Source organism: Ursus arctos, unplaced genomic scaffold, assembly GCF_023065955.2.
Source record: "Ursus arctos isolate Adak ecotype North America unplaced genomic scaffold, UrsArc2.0 scaffold_19, whole genome shotgun sequence".
Taxonomy (NCBI): domain Eukaryota; kingdom Metazoa; phylum Chordata; class Mammalia; order Carnivora; family Ursidae; genus Ursus; species Ursus arctos.
In genome coordinates this window covers 16915541-16936634 of record NW_026622863.1, presented here as the reverse complement: position 1 = coordinate 16936634, position 21094 = coordinate 16915541, and the positions used below count along the sequence as shown (strand labels likewise).

Genomic DNA, 21094 nt, shown 5'->3' with positions numbered 1-21094 from the left:
CTTAAAGGATCAATTGATTCATTTTCCTCAGCCATGTCCCTCTTTTTAAAGAGTATCAATACAGCGAGATGCAGAAGAGAATCTCTCTTCTGATCATTGATAAAGGGAAACGTTAGCTATACTTCTTAAACACACGTGGCTAGCAGAAAGAATAGGGAATGACATTTTAGAGTCCACAGTAGAGGAACAAAATGGGATGTTTGAGGGAAATGCAGAGGGACTATTAAGAGTGTTTCACAAATCAAGCCTTTGTTAGGAATCTCTGTGACTGTGGAGCTGTCCGGGTTTGTTTAGCTAATGACTCTCACTTGTTAGAATTTTAACCATGACTTCTCTTGCTGCATTTCAAAAGAGCCATAACATTCCTTTTATTATTTGTTTCCTGTGTGAAAAGATGATTTCAGAGGAATGTTTCTTATCATTGAACAATATAAGGGCATGTATTCAACCCTGTGACCCTCCATCCTCCACTCTATTTGTTCTTGTTCTCGCAGAATCGCCTATCCTCTTTTCTTCTAAAGAGTTCTCGATTTCTGCCAGGGTCAGTAACACATGCAGGTATCGAGGAAGTGGACCAGAGGTGAAGAGGAGGGAATGCCATTTGTCATTTTGGGGCATGTGGTGAAACTTGGAATAGTTGACCACTTATGGAAACATTTTGCTAAAAAATTTAGTCATATCACCTTATTCAATATCCATTATAATCCTGCAAGATAGCAATTATTTTCATATTCATTTTGTGAATGAGAAAACTGAACCTTAACAAAAGTGAGTAACTTATTCTATGTGCGCTAGTGGTAGGTGTCCAATAACCTCTGGCTATTCTGTGAAAATAAGGACAGCCTTATAAAGTTTCATGAAATAACCTATAAGGCTTTTGGGTTTCCATTATATAGATGGGGTTTAATTAATTCGCCGGGGTGCACATAGCTAAGTAAGTGACATAAAATGATTTGATCACAAATCCATAAATTTGATCTTAAGTCTCTTCCATAGTTCTTGACTGCGTCACGTAGCTCTTTTGGTACTTGCCTGTTCATGGGTATTTTAAGTGATAGAAAAAAATAATAAAATTTGGTCATTTCCCTCAATATGCTCAGAGCCTATCAGGAGAAATAATTTTGATATTTAAAAAATGTCTAGAGTCTAGTGTATATAGTGAGAATGGTCACCAGATAAAAACAGCAGAGAACTACAAGATCAGGTGAGAGAGGAGAGATTTGAAAAAAAACAAAACAAAACAAAAAACTGGATGAGAAATGGGTAGGCTTCTAGCCATTCTCTAAAGTAGTGGGATTAGGTAAGAGGGTCAGTAGCGATTATGAAATCAATTCAGAGAGCTGACAATAATCATTCTGACAAAATGATGCTCTTCATTTCACCCATACTGATACAATACAACTTGAAAACCTTAGTCTCCACCTATTAAGAGATTTAAATAATGTTGACAGTGGTTGTTCTGAAATTTACCTTAGACTTAATAAAAAAAACAAAAAACAAAGTTTGCTGAGAAATTTGGAATGAAAACAAAAATAATTGGGATGGTTCTTAATGTGTTTGTAAGAACCTTTAAAATATTTGCATATTACATTCCCTTCAATACAGAAACTGCGTTTGAAAAATATGTTAATAATATAATAACTCTAAGAAGTGCCGTTTCCACAATCCCCTGGTTGTTAATAGGATTTTTACTTTCCTGGTCGTACTAACTAGTTTTTAAAGGGTAAAATACAGAGAGTTGTTCAGACCGGTTTAATCCCTGCCTCTTCTACTTACTTGCTACATCTGTAAGACTTTGGAAACTATTTCTTCATTTGCAAAAAAGAAGGTTTTATGTTCTGAGGATTAGCAGATTCAATGAAATGTGCATATAAAAAGTAGGTTTCTAGTTATCTAGCCACTTAGCAAATGTTAGTTCTTTTTCCCAGGGTAAAATGCCTGCTATTATGCCTGGTAGTTATTGGGGATTCAAAACACATAGCCCTCCTAAGTCTCCCCCAAATTAATAGGTAATAGTTAATAGATAAAAACTTTCATTTTCAAATGCTGGATTCCCATGCAAAGGCTGAAGCACTCTTGATTCTTCCCCTTCCTCTTCATCAGCATTTTGATAAAGCCAAAGGAAGTTTCTGCTTTCTCTCCTCACTGTCATCTGTGAATTAGAAGAAACATTGGTTACCGACTGAACAAAACACACATCAGCAGTGAATCGTAAATACTGGAAGTTATCACTGTAATTAAAGACTGGTTCAGCCATGAAGTCACTGATTCTAAGTTTAATGAATAAATGAGGCACTCTGCTAATATTGAACTTTAATTTTCTGGCAAGCAGAATATAAGAAGTAGCTTTTAAAATGTCACTGGAGAAGAGTGAATTTGGGGCATATTTATCTCAGGGAAAGAAAGATAAAACAATTTAGAGAACAGACAAAAGTTACATAGGGACAGAAGGACCTGTGATACAAAGGAAAATACCTGCACCAAAAACACTGGTGACCTGGAAAGCCATTACTCGTTGTCATATGGCAAAGGTTTAAGGAGAGAGAAAATAATCACTTGCGTATCCTTTGACTTTTCAGAGATAATATTGTTTGTGTTGCTTGATGGACTTCTTTGCAAGAGAATCATGTAATTCTCAAAATAGGTATGTGAGTTTATCTTCCCAGTTCTCCTGTAAGTATCATAAGGGCAAGAGGCAAAGAACAAAAGAAATACAAATGTAGCTGGAACACCTACTTGGTTCTAGGCACTTTGTATCCATGATTGTTACGTGAGGTAAATACACTTGAAAGAATTGACTCGGAGCTATTTAATAAATTACTCAAGATCACAGAACTAATTCATGAGGACTAAGGGTTAGCTGCTAGGCAAGTCTCACTAAGTCCATGGTTTTCCATGATATTGCTTTGCCTCAAAGAAGTAGATCTCGTCTGATTTGCCATTGGTTCACTATGCCCCCCCCCTTCTCTTTTACAAAGATCTAAGTGCTTATATCACAGAGATTAGGCACTTACCAAATACCTAAATAAGAAAACACTCCCAAACAGATCTCCAATGTCCAATCAACAAATGTACCAGGATTTGTGTAAGCCTGGGGGGAAAAAATCAGTGTAGAGGAGCAAGTGGGCACTGCCCATTCAAACACTGTCCTGGGGAGACCACAAAGGACACGTTTGCCTGGCCAAGAGTTAAAACTCCATTGTGGGGACAGAAGCATCACATTAAAGGTCCCTGACATGGTTGCACATTCAGCTCTTGTCACAAACCTCTTCAAGCCAAGTTTTGAGAATCTGAATCCTGTCTAACTTGAATGTATCGCTGTTAGGGCAAATGTGAAAGTCAGTTCTCCAGATACTTAAACAGTCATTTACTTTGCCCTTTCCATTTGCACATAGGCTTTCTTGAGCCCTTCTACTGAAATCAGTGCTCCTAGGAGTGATCTATATTGTATCACAGATAAATTAAAAATGGAGTCCCTGGACCTTCAAGGTGGAACGCCTGAGGCTTACCTACAGTGAAAGAAACATCCCTCCTTATAACTTTTGTTCTTTACCCTTTCATAGGTGAAAAGTCCATCAGATACTCCTCCTATTCAGAAGGATTCAAAAAACTTCTAAGTCTGTAGCCATATTATCAAAGCAATAGAGCCAATATGCTATTAGCATGTTATTTAGCAGTATTTAGATACTTGTTAGATTAGATCCCCTAATCTAATGCTTTTGTGTTATTTTAGTTTATTGCAGTTTAGCTTTGATTCAAAGTCAGCTCACCCAGCAAAGCCTAGATACACAGTGAAGACCCCCGAGAAGTGCGATGGGGAAGTAGAAAGTAGAGAAGTAGAATTTCACGTACAGTCTCATAATTAAAGATGTTTTTTTCTTCTCAAAAAGAGAAATACAGTTTGGAAACCACTGATGTATTACATTGATCTATTTTAGGTATCAAGGAAATACAAATATATTATATTGCATAATATAGCATATCATATCTATTGTATTATATTATATTGTATGTTGGTCCAGATGATTTTTCAGGCAGAGACAGGGCCACACTCTTCTCTTCCCTCCTCTCTCCCTGCTAAGAGTTATAATTAGCATATAACATTATATTTCAGGTGTGCAACATCATGATATAATATTTGTATACATGGCGAAATGATCACCACAATAAATCTAGTTATCATCTACCACCTTATACAGTTAGAAACAAAATTTCTTTCTTGTGATAACTTCTAAGTTCTACTCTTTTAGCAACTTTCAAACATACAATACAGATTATTAACTATAGTCACCATGCTGTACAGTAATCCCATGACTTACTTACTTTTTAATCCTTTTTAAGTAAGATTTCTCTTATAAAGTATCAGTTTTGATAGGCATGCAGCCCTGTTTTTGGGAGGAGTATTTAATACACTGTCAGCACCTACTGTAGTCTATTGAAGGACATGCTTTCGTTGTTCTGTTTTTAGTACAGAACAGGGATCTGTATGATATTGTGATCAATAGTTTGCATTAAGTATGTTTTTTATGTTGAAATTATTACGGTACACAAAAACAGTGCCCCTCCCAGGTGCAGCTGTGTAGGAGATGGCATTTGACACAACCCATGGATGATTGAACGGCTTCAACTAGCACTGCTTTCTGAACAATTGGAAGTGGCTGATATCATAGTTGCTACTGAGGGCCTGGCTGCTTCAGGAATTCTTTTAAATGTTAATGTAGTTACAAAATTTCCAGTTATCTATAGCATGTAAATATGAATGCATATCATCAATATCACCACAACAATGCTGGACTTATTTTTTTCCAGGAATAGATACATTGTCAGTTTTAGATTAATTTTAATGGGAATGAATGGCTCCTTAAATAAACTGTTGATGACAAGCAACATTTTCAGAATCTGGTATTCTCAGATCGGTGCCTGTAACTTGGAGCAACGTCTGTATATATTTATACCAATAGCTCATTAACTGACTCATATTTTATTTAAAGAGTCAGCTTTATGGCATATTGAGGATTTTTAAAAATATATATTGAATACTACTACAGGCAAGACATTATACTAGGTACTTGACATCCTTTCAATCAACTTCCTTAGTATCAGTGTGCAACAGAAACTATTGTCCTTATTTGGTATTAAAGAAAATGAAGGATAGCAAAGGCTCACGTGTCACTGCAGGACACACGGATGTGGTGGAGAGGATATTTCAGAGGTAACTAGTTATTTGTTGCTTCTCTGTTATATGCCAGGTGCTTCACAAGGGGCCTGTCATCCAATATCCCTAACCCTGCACAGAGAGATATGCTTTTAATTAAATGGAATTTACCTCTGATTTCTTTTTTATTCATGGAAGATTGGTGAGACAATTATCATCATACGATATTATGTTGCATTATGGTAATCTGGCAACATGGGGAGGGTGTGGGAGGGGAAGAATGCCACACAGTTTTTACAGAGATATCTTTTGAGTTATTAACATTCATGACTTTTATAGCTGATCACAACTCAACATTTGAAAACTTTTTTATGCTTGGAGTGGTATATCATAAACAGACATTTTGGAAGGTCCCTCTAGGCACACAAGAGTGCTTCTAGAGAATTGAAAGCAACTATATTTGCACGTACCCTAAATATCTCTAATTTAACTGACAGAAAAATTGTCAAGGCAGATGTAAAGTCAACCATGCACTGGTTGGTGATGATGGCCTCTGTCAGAAATATGCTCCTGATTCACAGACTCAATCCATGAGAATTTATTTTTAATTTTCGTTGTTTTGTTTTACAAAACTTCAAATTTTAGGCCCTCAGCGAAGGAAATAAATGTGTCCTGTTTATCTGCAGGCAGCCTATGCCAGCATCCTTCATGGGTGGCATAGATATCGCCTCTACCAGAGTCCCAGGCGTGGCAATCAGGCATCAAGCTGAACTTGAATTACAGTCCCAGCGGTAAAAGTTCAGAGCTTTATCCACTTAGCAGTCAATCTTCTTTGTTCTATTCATTCAACTTTATTAAGCATGGTGAAAGCTTTATATCCTGCTGTTTTGTTTCCTTTCCTCAATACCAACCAGACCCTTGACCATGCACAGACGTACTTATGCACATACACCTATACGCACTAGTTCGCAAACATTCTCCATTTAAGCTAAAAGTGCTCATTTATGAAAGGCTTTTTTTGATTAAATCTCTAGTGTTGTGACAGCCAGAGAATATTCTTAGTCTCTCTCAAATGGAGGACTCAATCTACTACTTTGGGAAAAGAGGAAAGTTTGCTAGAGCTATGGGTTGAGCCTCAAACTAATGTTTTGTTAGTATCATCTGGTGGGGATATAGTGACATATGCTCTTAATAAATTGTCTTATATAATCTTCAAAAATTATTTTTGAAATCGGTATCAATATTCTTTACAAAGACGAGATTTTTTTTTTTTTTTTGATAGAAGCTAAGGGAGTTAAATAATCACTACACCTTGGGTAATAGTGGATCTGGAATTTGAATATGTTTCAAAATTATTCCAAAAACACATCTTTTTTTTTTAAAGATTTTATTTATTTATTTGACAGAGATAGAGACAGCCAGAGAGAGAGGGAACACAAGCAGGGGGAGTGGGAGAGGAAGAAGCAGGCTCACAGCGGAGGAGCCTGACGTGGGGCTCGATCCCATAACGCTGGGATCACGCCCTGAGCCGAAGGCAGACGCTTAACCGCTGTGCCACCCAGGCGCCCCCAAAAACACATCTTTTGATTGAATGTAGCACTTTGGGAAGATGGTAAACATAAATTAAACTGAAGTAAAAAAGAATGAAAAGACAAAGATTGTTCTTCAATTCCCCAGAGCTCAAATGCTCCTTTTCAGAGTAGGTGGCAATGCCTCTAGTAGTTCAGATTCTAAAAGGAGAAACTGATAATCATTTACAGACACAAGGCCCCATCATTATCTTTGTAGTCAGGTTCTTCTTCTTCTTCTTCTTCTTCTTCTTCTTCTTCTTCTTCTTCTTCTTTTGAAGATTTTATTTATTTATTTGAGAGAGAGAACACAAGCAAGGGGAGGGGCAAAGGGAGAGGGCGAAGCAGACTCCCCACTGAGCAGGGAGCCCGATGTGGGGCTCGATCCCAGGACCCTGGGATCATCAACTGAGCCGAAGGCAGACACTTAACCAACTGAGCCACCCAGGCACCCCAGTAGTCAGGGTATTCTTATACTTAACGTATTTTATGTGCATGTTGTGAAGTCAACTTCACATATGGAGATAATGAATTGTCTGATAGGTAATAGTTTCAAATGTTCTGGATATTCATTGATTGTTTCTTGAGATCAGCTTATGCACCAGGCCTGACATATATGGATTGTACCAAGGAGGCCTCCTTGCTTTCCGTAGTCCCACTGGGTACATTCGATGGGAGGAGGTGGCTGGAGATGAGAGGGTGGAAAGAGACAGAGATCACGGTATTTATATTCATGGCTCCCTTCCTGATGGATCTAGGTTTGGAAGTATGTATAGGATCCTTTTTGAGGAGTCCCTCTGCTATAGTTACAGCACTTCCCAGGTTCCAATAATGTCTCCTTACACCTGACATCTAGGAATAGCACCACCTTCTATTTCTAAACCCAGGGCGATCTACTGCACTTTCCTCATTTTTTACAATCCTAGTGACACTTTTGTAAAAGTCCTATCATTAAACTCTACTGCTTTTGAATATGTCGTCATGTTTTTTTTGACTGGGATTCTGTTTCAGTTATTACAGAAGATCTTAGATGAAGTTGAAGGGAAAATGCTGAGATTCTGTTGCCTTCCTAACAAAACCCTAAAACAAAAAGATGGATGAAGTGATCACCACTGAAGGAATGCCTCTTGAAAATTATTCTATATAGTATTTCCCCTCTAGGCATAAATATATTTGCAAATATAATATACATGCATGTTGTTCTCAACTAAGAGCATGGACTTTTTTTTTTTTTTGAAAGTCTGATTAAACCTCTATAGAAATTTCCCTCAGATAAATATTTGTGACCCTAATAAATCTCAGCTTCACATTTGTCCTAATACTTGAACAACATGGCATTGTGTTAAAAATAGAGTCCAGCAAATAAAAGTAATAATAGAAAGGTTCCAAATATTCCTTGCATCTCTTGGGGAATATTAACGGGAATCCCGTTCATATCCCAAAACAGCACTTCATCATCCACTTCTGTTTATACTCAAATCATCTCCTATCCAGCAGTGCTCAAGCGTCTCTCTTGCTTAAACAGTTAGTCAACATACAACATTTCCCTTGAATTGCCAGCCTATGCAAACCTTATCTTTTTCTACCTCTTTCTATTTCTTCCTGCTTCTCTACTCTTGTCTCTCCTTCTCTTTCCCATCATTCACCTATGTTATAAATTCCATATCCTATCATACAAAGTCATGCTCACTGACAGACTCATAGAAATGGGTAGAGGAAGGAGAAAGATGACTGGACAAAAAAGTTTTTTCTTTTTCTTTTTCTTTTTTTTTTTTAAGTTCCTCGTCTGGTGGAACGTGGGATGCTGTGTCAGGAGAGTATATATTGAACAAATATTTCTATGTGATTTCAGTTTCCAGGTATCCATAGAAACAGTGAAGCTCTGTCATGGAAATGCTACACACTCAGAAATTAATAGGTCTCAAGTTTAAAACTAATGGACAAAAATAAAATAAAATAAAATAAAATAAAATAAAATAAAATAAAATAAAATAAAAAATAAAAGGTAGAGAAGAATCTATATTCAAAAAGCCCAGACATAGCCATTGATGACATTCTGGTAAATGTGCACTATAAACCATCATTTATTTTCTGTATGTATACATATTCTTTGTGTATATACGTACACACACATACATATGTATACATACATAACTTTTGCACTGATTTGTTATTTATTTTCTTATTTTTTAAACTCCTTATGGTTTAATTTTTTTAAAGTAATCTCTATATCCAACATGGTGGGGCTTGAACTCAGAACCCCAAGATCAAGAGTTACATACTCTACCAACTGAGCCAGCCAAGTACCTCACCTTGACCTGTTATTTTAAATGCTTCAAGATGAGATTTTTAACTATTCTAAAATATTGTTATAAGGCTTATTATAATTTACTTGCCAATTTCCCTCTTAGACATGTATGTTATTTCGATTTTTAAACACTATATCTGTTATTAAAATCAAATATTTATTCACATATATGATCATTTCTCTGATAGATTACTAAACAAGAATGTATTGGGTCAAATTTTAGAATATTTTAAGTCTTCTGATTTACATCACCAAACGGATTTCTAGATGAAATCAATTCACATTTCTACCAGCAAGATGTTAGTGAGGCTGTTTCTCTATAAAATCTCCAGTCATTTATCAGGTGCTAGTTAAATACGTAAGAAATGGCATATTGTTTTTTCCATTTGCATCAGTATAAAGTTTATTATGTATTTCGCAAGTTTATTGACCATTTGTATTACCCCTTTAGAAATTCTTCCATTAATATCCTTTTTTTATTTTACTACTGGCAAAATTTTTATTAAATTTTATAGTGCTTCAAATTGGGGCATTATTTCTTTGTCATTATTTTTGCGCTTTTACATTTCTGTGGTTTCCTGTTAATGTGACATTTTTCTACCATTTAACTTTCTACCCACATATGTTTCTTAAGAATTTTATCATAACTATTATCAATTATTGTTATTGTTCCCAAATGTGGGTGTGCTTATCCGTACTTGTTTCCATAGATGTCATCTTTTTCACATATAAACTTTTTTATCAGTTAAAGCATTATTGATACATAATATGAAGGAGTGATACACCTTGATGTCTAAGTTACCCTTACGTTGTAGAATTTTTAAATATCACTTGTTGGATTATCTATCATTATTCCCACTGATTATGATAGATCTCCCTCAGCTTTTTAAAAAAAAATATGTTTCTGTATCTTCCAAGGAGGCTGAAGTTCTATTTGTTTTGTCCTACTGATCAGTTTGGTTTCATGTATAATGTCCAGAAGTTTAAAATCATTTTCACTTTATAGTATGTTCTTACAGCTGATAAGAAAATAATCTTCAGTCTTCTTTAGACTATACTCAAAATTTCTGTTCGAAAGACTCTAATTTTTGCAATATTTAATTAATTTCCAAAGTTTTCCAAAGATTGAGATTTTTGAAGTTTTCACAAATTAATACATAAATACACATATTATATACGCATATATGTATATATATATATATATATATATATATATATATATATATATAAATATAAATATATGGGGGGGGGTGTGGATGATGCTGGATATTCCCTTCAGACAGATTCAAGTTCTTTCCATTTCTTCATGTATTTTCTATCCCTTTGGTAAAATCCACACTTTTAACACATATTCTGCTACTCAGTTTTTGTCAGGATTACTCTTAGATAATTCATGTCATTGATATTCTGCATATTTTTCATGCATTGTAAACTAATTAGGCAGAAAAATAGGAATTTTTTTCTAAATTGAACTTATCCCTGATTAATTTACTGAACCAAAATTTATTTGAAAGTGATTAAAGATTTTCTTTGAAGGATGTCACCTGTAATTATTTTTTGAGTATTATCCCCTGTATTTTCTAGTATGTAACCTAATTCCTGTACAAAAACAAAATTCAAAATGATTAAAGAGATAACTCAACGGGCAAATGACTGAATGCATGAATGAATTCTACAGCTTGTTGAAATGGTCAGAATTTCTAAAATACTATTAAAGATGTCTGATATCCCAATCATTATGGCTTTTGTTCTCTATTTTAAAAGTAATGCCTTGAGTGCAGAGGTACCTCAAATATTGCACTCAATTTCTGGGGTTTACAAGCCCCTCAAATACCCTAGTTTTTATATATTATGTGCATATGCTTTACCCCCTTCCCAAGAAAAAGAGGTTTTTAAAAAGAAATCAGTTTATCAAAGGAAACCTATTTGTCCCCAAACATTAAAATTCTAGGATATATTTTATTAACTTGTTATTTTGGCTATTGGTTTAAGATGAACCTTGTTTATCCTTTTATAAATGAAATCTAGGGGAAGAAATTACTATTTGTGAGGAAGGGAAATTGACTATAGATCCCATTATATTATTCAATCAAATTATCGTGTTTATTAACCAATGAAGTATTGATTTGCTCTAATAGCTTGTAAATTAATATTAAAATAGTCCTATATTCCTGCATTCATATTCAGGGTTAATATTTTGACAAGTGTATTAAATTTTCTGGTGTTTTATTTGGTATTTTTACAACTACAATTAAAATTGTTCTAAGAGTTTTTGTTGGTTTTATTTTCATACTATTCATGTTAATGACATAAAATAAATTATAGGTAGAATCACATATACAATTTGTATAATATGGTGATTATAATTTCACTGTTGTGAAACAAATGTTTCAAACCTCAAAGCTGGTTTTACAGAAAGTATTTTTTAGATAATCTATTAAAATTTCCTTTTTAATTTTTATTTTTTATTTTTTTTTTTTTGTGCTAATCTCTAGTTTCCTCCTGTGTGTTGTCCTACTTGGTTAGAATTTCCATCTAACCCTTACATTTGGATTCTCTGTAATGTCACAAGTCTAATCCAGTGTCTTCTCATATCGGAGGTGAAGTCAGAGGATAACTTGAGCTCCCTCTACAGGAAGAATTGCACGCTCACCCTTACACAGCACTGTGACATGCTTATTTCCTTAAAAGGGAAAAAAAAATCACTGATTTGCAAGTAGCTCATATTACCTGTTATAATGCACTGCACTTTGGTAGCTTTTTTTTCTAGATGCTTTTGAGTCCGACCTCTGAACTTTAAAAATCTACCTGACCCATCGGTTGTATCCCATTTCCCTGGAACTCATGATGCAGACAAGCGGGTATCCCACACAGTATGGAATCTGAGTGCTTCTCTGGTATTTACATGATTGAAGAAAAAATGTTTTCCCGTTTCATTTGGGATTATTTAACCAGGAGAGTGGAACTCTAGAGCCGACAGTAGCCATCTTTTCTGGCATAAGGAGAGAGCAGAATATCTCCAGAATGAAGTAAGAGAGAAACAACGATGAAAAATAGATGAAGACAAAAATTTTTGAGATACTCACTTCACTTCAGTTCCTAGGGCTCCAGTTTCTTTAGCTCATGCTTTGATTCTGTGATTTTTTTTCAGTTTCTTCTCAGATACATAGTAGTCTATGCACTTTCTTACGGCTTAAACTTGGACACGTTGGATATTAGTTACCTGGAATCAAAGGGTCCTCATTTTTGTCAGCCATCCTTTAAATACTCTGTTAATGGATATTTATACAAATTATACAAATTCATAGTAACCTCACTGATTTATTCTTAGTGAAATTGACCTTACCCTCATTTTTGAATATTGAGATAATCCTTCCATCTCCAAGCTTATCATCTTGTCCAGTCTCTAAGGCTATTTATAGACTTGAAAGACTATCATCTACATGTCCAAACCTAAACCCTTTTCCCACCCAGAGCAGAGCAATAATGGAATTTGGTGAAGAGCAGTTAAGAAAGTCAACAGTAAACAAACCAATGAATGAAATTTCTTAAACACCTATAAGGCAAAACCTGCTGTACTCTCCTCCTGTCTAGCCCTCTTCCCCACTTCTGCCATATCCATTTCTATGATCCTTCTGACCTGCTCAAAATTCTGGAATATGCAATTTTACTGCACATTTTTTACTTGAAAAAAAAACTTGTCAAGTGTTTATTTTTTTTTAAGATTTATTAAATTCCAGTTAACCTACAGTATATTAGTTTCAGGTGTACAGTATAGTGATTCAACACTTCCATACATGACCCTGTACTCATCACCTGTCTCCCCCATCTCTCACCCACCTCCTTTCTGGTAACCATCAGTTTGTTCTCTATAATTGAGAGTCTGTTTGTTGGTTTGTTTCTCTCTCTCTTCTCCCCCTCCTCTCACCCTTTGCTCATTTGTTTTGTTTCTTAAATTCCACATATGAGTAAAATCATATGATATTCATCTTACTTTGACTTGCTTATTTCACTTAGCATAACACTCACTAGCTCCATCCATATTGTTTCAAATGGCAAGGTTTCATTCTTTTTATGGAGGAGTAGTATTTCATTACACACACACACACACACACACACACACACTACATCTTTATCTATTCATCAAATGATGAACAGTTGGGCTGTTTCCATAATTTGGCATGTATTTAACTGAATCACTGACCAGTACATGTAACAGGGAAGCAATAAGTTTTCTGACTTACCTTACCTTCTCACATTATTACAGTAAATTTACTTCATCGTTCTCATGAATAATGAAATATTGTAACTCGCTCTTAATGTTATGTCTAATGGAAAAATAAAAGGAAAAAGAAAAGCCACAGTGTAGATTTTCCACCCCAACCCCAGCATGTTTCAGCCTTCTCATTGCACTGGATTAGGGAAACTTTAAAACACAAGGTCTATTCTTTTGCAAATGGACACTCTTTAGTTAAGGTGGCAAGTAGGTCAAGTGCTCGCCTGCAGGGCTAACAGTTACACTTGCCTGATCTGTATAGCATATCCTTTCTTTTAGGGAAGCTAGGAGAACCTACTCATCTGTCAGGTCTTAATTTTAAGGTCATTTTTTCTTCAAGTCCTCAATGCTGCCACAGACTAGGGTAAAAGTGTAAGTTACATAGCCCGTGGCATATTCTGAATATTCTTACTTACAATTATGTATTTAATAACCTTATTCTATATTAGACTATAACCTCTACGAGGTCAGGAACCATATCTGATTTGTCTCTCTAGGGTTTCCTATGTATAAGATGAATGTTTTATTTCTTTATAAAGAAATACCATGGCTAGGTTTTTGATGGAGGTAATCATCAAGATCTGTAAGCACAAAAGTAAAAAGCCCATTTTTGTAGTACAAATAAATTAAAATGAAATAAATATTTGCATCATGCTGACTATATTCTGGGGGGAAAAAACAGGACATCAAATCAATTCCAAGAAAATATTTGGGTCTACAAGTGGTGCATATACAATATTAATTCTTTTCTAATTAATTTTACACAAATACTCTGTAATGGGAGCATTAGGGAATGAGTTGTCTCTCATTATTTTCACTGCAAATGTTAAAAGGGAATCTACAATGCAAATATTCTTTCAGAACTCTGAACTAAGTCCAAATGTTTTATTTGAGGGTGGGGTAGAGTGGAAATGCAGATAGAGTGTAAATACCAAGCAGTGAAAACCTCTTTCTTGGCACTTGGTTATGGAGGCTCAAATGCACGGACATTAAGAAAGGAGAAGGGAGTTAGAAGTCAATTCACAGCAGGCAGATTGCTACTTATGTTTTTCAATTCACTCATGTGTGAAAGAATATCATATCATAAAATGAACCATTAGAAAGTCAGAGAATGGAGCATATGGGAAATAAATTCCTGAACCAGGCCAAGAAACAGATGTGTGTGTGTGTGAGTCTGTGTGTATTCATACAATGTGTGGAATCTAGAAATCTATTTGTTCTCTGTTCTTTACATGCTACATATGTTTAGAACCACAAAAGTTCTGAAGAAGATGTTCCTGGTGGGATGATGTCATTCTAGACAGCCTATTTTAGGATCTCAAAGCAAAGAAGCCATCTCTAACCTCACACTTAGGCAAACATATCTGAGTAGTAAAATCTAGCAAACATATATTTGTCTGTGTTTGTTTTCCTGTTATTACTTTCTGGGCATTTCAAAATTGAAGTCAAAGTCAGCTTACAAAGACAATTCAGTGACCTGTCAATTTTGGTAAATACAAACAATTTAGTAAATCATTGTCACAGTAACTAGGCAATACTCCAAGGTTCTAACCTCAAATGACCCATGTACTTACCTCATGGGGCTTTGGACATTATAACCTTGTGTAAGGCAATTATCCTAGACCCTCTAGCTCACCTGTTTAGTCCTATTTAGGACTCTGTTCCTAATTACTCCACGTCTGGATTTATTATCTGTCTCTTATTCTTCTCCCAGCTTACCCTGAAACACTGTGTTATACCTAGCTTCCTTTTTTTTTTTTTCATATTCAGTGCATGCTTTTTTTACATTGTTTGAACCATAATATCATCACTTCCTAATTGTGTGAACTGTTAAAATCAAACAGAAACGGAGATCAGACTTGAAAATACCCTGAGCAGACAAAAATAGTTTAGTCATCACGCAAAGCTTAATTTAGCTTATTTTGCAAGACAAATGAGGCTAACTTGACCTGGGTCACTTCTTGCTTATGCCTCTGAAAATCATAAACAAAACTTAAATAGTTCCCCAAAATTGATATGAAGTAACCATTCACCAATTCCCTTTCCTTTAAGAAAATTCTAACATTGTAACTAATCACTGGAAAGAATAAACACTGCCTGAGTACTATGTAAATTGCTTTATAACAAAATCCCTCTGCACCTCATTCCATGTTTTGGTTTGTGCTCCCAGTTTGCAAACCTTCTTTTGTGTGCATGCACAGTAAAATTCTTCGAATTACTACTCAAGTGATTCATCGGTTTTACTTCCATTTTTTATTTACTTTTGACAGTACTTATAAATACCAATTAAGCCTTCTCAACCTCAATTTTTCCATTTGTAAACTTGGTATTGTGCAAATTACTCCCCCTATAAAATCCAATATAAACACCAAGGAAATCTGAGATGGTGAAATGAATGGCAAATGTGAATAATTTGCTCTCCTTCTCTACTGGCTTCATGGAGTCCTGTAACAACACTACCTTGACAAATCCCCATTTCCTCCTAGTTAATGACCACCCACCACTGGAGATTCTAACCTGTCCTACATGGGGTATGGTGGGGATGGAGGTGGGGGTAACCAAGATCAGACTCGTGACACAGACTCATACGTTCTAGTAAACATTCTATTAAAAAATCTATTAAAAATTAAATAACCACTGAGTGAATCCACAAAATGTAGAAAGGAAGGAAAGAATAAATATGTAACTGACTTAAATTAAAAAAAAAAAACAAACAAAAAACAAAAAACAAAAAGCACTGGAGATAATCAACTAAACCTAAAATTGATTCCTTAAAAAGACTAAAAGATTGGAAAGCCTCTGCTAAATTTATCAAGGATGAAAGAGAGCAAGAGCAGAATTGAACATTAAAAAAAAAAAAAAAGACATTAAATATATGGAGGATCTTTGTTACTCATAGATTTCTAAATATAACCTTTTGCTAATCATTTTAAAAATGTGTATTTTTTCTAGAAATGTTTTATTCATTTTCTCTTATGCATACTGACCCAAAAATATCTTTAAAATCTGAATAGATCCATAGTCATTAGAGAAAAGTAATAAAATTATCTCTCTCAAAAAACAAACAAACAAACAAACAAACAAACAAATAACACTAAACCCAAATTGTTTGATAGGCCATAAATCCTAGCAAGACAATCTAAAATCTCTACTATCCTGTTTTGTCCAGATTACTGTTATCAGCTACAACTGAAAACCCAGGTACAGAAATGTCAACATTAGTTATAGTGAATTATTTTAGGGGTGATGATTTACATACACAAAAAAGTATCCAGCTTAATTCACTTACATTAGGTGGTGACACTGTCTCTTGTCATAAGAGGCAGGCTTACTCATCCCAAAACAACAAAAATCACAACTTCCTCTATTCCAGAAGGAAGATGAGTGAAGCATTATCTCAACTGTCATAGTATTTACATTTAAATAAATAATTTAAGAGAAGAGAAAGGAAGGGGATGGCATTATCTCCAGAGAAGGGAATACATATATACAAACTAATGTAGGAAAATACAGGGAAAATGTGGAGACCCTAAAAGGAGATGGATTTAAGAGAGAATCCCAGAGATGAGTTTTGTTTGTCTTTTAAAAGGTAGGTAGGAGAGGCGCCTGGGTGGTGCAGTGGTTAAGCGTCTGCCTTTGGCGCAAGTCATTATGTCAGGGTCCTGGGTTGGGTCCCCCCATCAGGCTCCCTGCTTAGCAGGGAGTCCACTACTCCCTCTCCCTCTGCCCATTGCCCACTTGTGCTTGCTCTCTCTTGTCTCTTAAATAAATAAATAAAATCTTAAAAAAAAAAAAGGGTAAGTAGGATTTTACAACTTACGGAAAAGAAAAGCTTCGGAAAAAGCATTTTAGAGAAATGGAACATCCTGAAGATAAGAGTATGAAAAAGCATGGTGTTTGGGGTGTGAGTAAGACACAATTCCCATAATTGACTGACCCTTCAGATAGCTCCTTCGTGATCACAACCTTATTGCCATGGATTTGATGATGCCCCACTTCCCAAGTCCATGTGCTGATGAGGCCCTAGTCCCAAGGTGACTACATTTGGCGATAGGATTTTTAAGATGTAACTAAGATTAAATGAGATCATAAGAGTGGGGCCCTAATCTGGTAGGATCAATGTCTTTGTAAGAAGAGAGATCAGAACTCCGTCTCTCTCCACAATGAGCCAGGGGTAGGCGGCTGTCTGCAAGCTAAGGGAAGTAGCTTCAGACTGATACCAACTCTGCCGGCCCCGTGATTTTGGACTTCTCAGCCTCCGGTACTGTGAGAAAGAAAAATCTGTTACTTGAACCACCCAATCTCTGGTATTTCATGACGGCAGCTGAAGCCAACTACTATACCTATCAAAGCTCTGCTAGGTGAAGCAATATAAGAGAAATAATGCAAGAGATCCTAAGTTTGGGTGGTTCAGAGAGAAAGAGGCATCAGGGAGAAGGAGATGGGAGATGTGATTGGGTCCCCAGAATATTAAATCTGTAAGGATTCTTAGGGATCCCATTTTCAGCTGCTTTGTTTTACAGTAAAGGAAATGAAGACGCAACTTCCAAACTTACAACAAAAGCTAGTGACAAAGCCGTGGAAAGTGCTTGGATTTTCTCTGTGTATACAGGGACCCATTCCTCTGGAGTGGATATTGCAGCCTAGTATCGTTTTTGCTGCAAAGAGTTCTATTTTCCTCTATACCCATATGAAGTTCTGTCCTTATTCACTCTTCCTCATACAGCCTGATGCCTTCATTCAAGCAGTTGATTAATTACCAAGAACTATCAAACTCTGCAGTGATATCCCCTAGGCAAAGGCTGCCTTTCTGCCTGAAATGCCAATCTTGGTGAAGGTCTGAGACACCCCATGTTTTCTGACATTCTCAGCTGTGTAGACCCTCTGCCTGGGGCTGATTTGGTGGGAAGAGGGTTGACTTTAACAAACAAGATGCTGCTTCCCCACCAGCAGGCCTGCTGTTGCTGTTGTGTGCAATCCTCCAAAGGCAAGATCCTCCATATGCTCACCTACCACCATCTCAGCACAGTATCAAATGCATGAACAAGTGAACGGGAGGAGCAGAGCCAGTGCAACTAAAGAACAGGGCTGGCGTTAAGCCTAGCTGGGCAACAGGGAAAGGCAAGTACCATATCATAAAAGACTGGAAACCCTGGGTCCACATGCTACCAACACAAGGGCTGAGTTTCTGTTTCCACGATGCCCCAAGCAATGCCAAAAGCAGTCCAAAAACACAGCTTTGCAATCAAATCCAAGTATTGCTTTGTGAATGTGAAACTCATACAGATTTAAAATTAATAATGGTACCATCCAATGATGACACGTGTGTAAGAAGGTGCATTTAATCGACATATTTATGAACACATCCAACTTTGCCCCTAGATGTTGCACCATTTGGAAACATTTATAAAGGGCCTTACAAATGCCTATATCTTTCATTAAGCAATTTAAAAAAATAACATTAGGGCTCTGGACATATAGAAGAAATCTAGAGGAAACAAAGATCAATGTGACCGTCATGAAAACGTGCTGCTCATATGTCCTGGTGGAGATGTGAATACTCCAGCTGGTATCCCTCTCTATTCTCCATCATATCTGCAGCAAGACCAAGCTACCTGTGGGCTGTTCTAAGCCAGTGATAGAGCATAGTGGGGTTACTAAGGAATTATGTGACGAGATGAACTCCTTCAATGACTGATTTTCGTTTGAGGACTCCCCAGTGGCTTGGCTAAAACTTTTTTTAAAACTGTGAGGCAGTCTGAGATTCTTCCTGACACAATTCCTCTCCTGTCTCTCCTTTACAGGAGTCAGATCTGCCTTTTTCTGAAGATTCTACCCACCTTCTCCAACTCCCACCCCCAATCAATCTGTTGCATGTCTAATCCTGTCCTGTTGTCCATTTCTCAGGAACCTAAACTAGTATGTATAAGAATACCCAAGAGCCAGTTTAAGACGGTGATGTAGGAAGATCCTACACTCACCTCCTCCCACAGACACACTGAATCTACAGCTACCTGGGGAACACTTTCCTCTAAGAAAATCCTAAAAAAACAGTGGAACAACTCATTCAGATCTGGGAAATGAGAAGAAATGAGAAGAAAAGAAAAGAAAAAAAGAAAAGAAAAGAAAAGAAAAGAAAAGAAAAGAAAAGAAAAGAACACATTGAAACAGGTAGGAAAGGTGGACACACACTCTCCCCAAACACTCCCTACCCAGCAAGGTGACCCACAATTGGGAGAGAACTCAAAACCTGGACCTTCTCCCCCAGGAGCAAAGGGTTCATACTCCAACATCAGACACCCCAACTTTTATACTTTCTCCTAAGAGATGAGCCCCAAAATATCTAGTTTTGAAAACTAACAGGGCCTGCATCCAGAAGACCTGCAGAGCTGTAGCAAATGGAGAAATGACTCTCAAAGGGCTTTTGCAGACTCACCTGCTCCAGGGCCCAGAGCAGAAGTAGTCTTTGAAAGCTACCCAGATTTTATGTGAAAGAGGCTCAAAGCTACTTTTAAAGCATCAGACCGAGAGGCAGGGGCCTGATGGGATATTCTCCAGGGACCGAGGCTGGTACACACTGTTCCTGAGTCTTGCTAGGGCAGCAGGTGCCATCTTTTATCCCCATCCTCACCCCACCCCCATCACAGTGGGTTCTATCTTTACGTTCCAGCCACAGATGCTATCTTCACACTTTTTCTCAGCCTTGCTGAAGCCAGAGGGCATCATCTTTTTCCTCTTTTTCTTTTCCCTTTTCAATCTTCTTTTTAAACTTTTTATTTCTTTTTTTAGTGCATACCATCTTTGCACTATCCCTCTGCCTCTCTCCCAATCACCAGTATCTCGCAGAGGGAAGCTTCTATGCACACATCTGATGACCTACAGCCCAAGTTTCACACCTGGATGCCTGACTGTGGAGGCCAGGGGAGCCTGACTCCTGGGTCCTACGGGACTGTAACAATCAGAGAGACAGTTCTTGGCAGAGTACCACTCCTGGAGTACGGAACCGATAAGCAGACTCCGCAGTCGCACACCCCCAGTCATTCTGAGGAAGAGAACGGTTGGCTCGTCTAGGGGCTGTGCTCTGAGATGCCAGCTCTGGTTTGGCACACTTCAAAGGACTCACAGAGCTACTCACAGGGAACAGAGGCTGACGGACACAGTTTTTATGCTCCCTTCTGTCTCATTCCTGCTCACTGATAATATGTGTATCAGGTATTTTACTGCAAAAGTGGTAACACCTGTAATATAAGTTAAATAAACATAGCAGCATTTCTCCAAATAAGTTGTGTATGAGATATATACTCACTGCTTATTATTTGACCTAAAATAACTGGAAATATTCATAATACCTAAAAAGTTGAGGAAATGTAATAAACATCATTGAATGAATAAGTTTAGTTAGTGTGTGAGAGGTTGTTGAGAGTCCTAAAATAATGTGCATCTTGAATCACTAAAAAGGGGATTTGATATACATTGATAATTGAACATTCAGTCCGTGATTTAATAAAAAACATGTATTAATTATTTAACATGAGTCAAGGCATTTCCTAGGATTAGTATTCCATAAAACATACTTTACGAAACAATGCCAAGCATTTCATAAAAGCCAACATTCTTTCTATGTCTTCTAAGTATGTCATACTTACAGTAATACATTTACTTGGTCATGTATAGATATGTACTTATACATCAAATTAACACTTTTATCCTTATTCTCCTAACATTCTTCCTCTCCCCGTAATCCAACCAAGTTCTTTGGATATAATAAGTGCTTGGTAAATATTTCC

General features: G+C 36.6%; 1 pseudogene; it reads left to right on the top strand.

Annotated features, from left to right (window-relative positions):
• The window catches only part of LOC113251728 (AP-3 complex subunit beta-2-like), a 30840-nt pseudogene extending 10462 nt beyond the window's left edge, over positions 1-20378 (top strand).
• Positions 20379-21094: the final 716 nt, after the last annotated feature.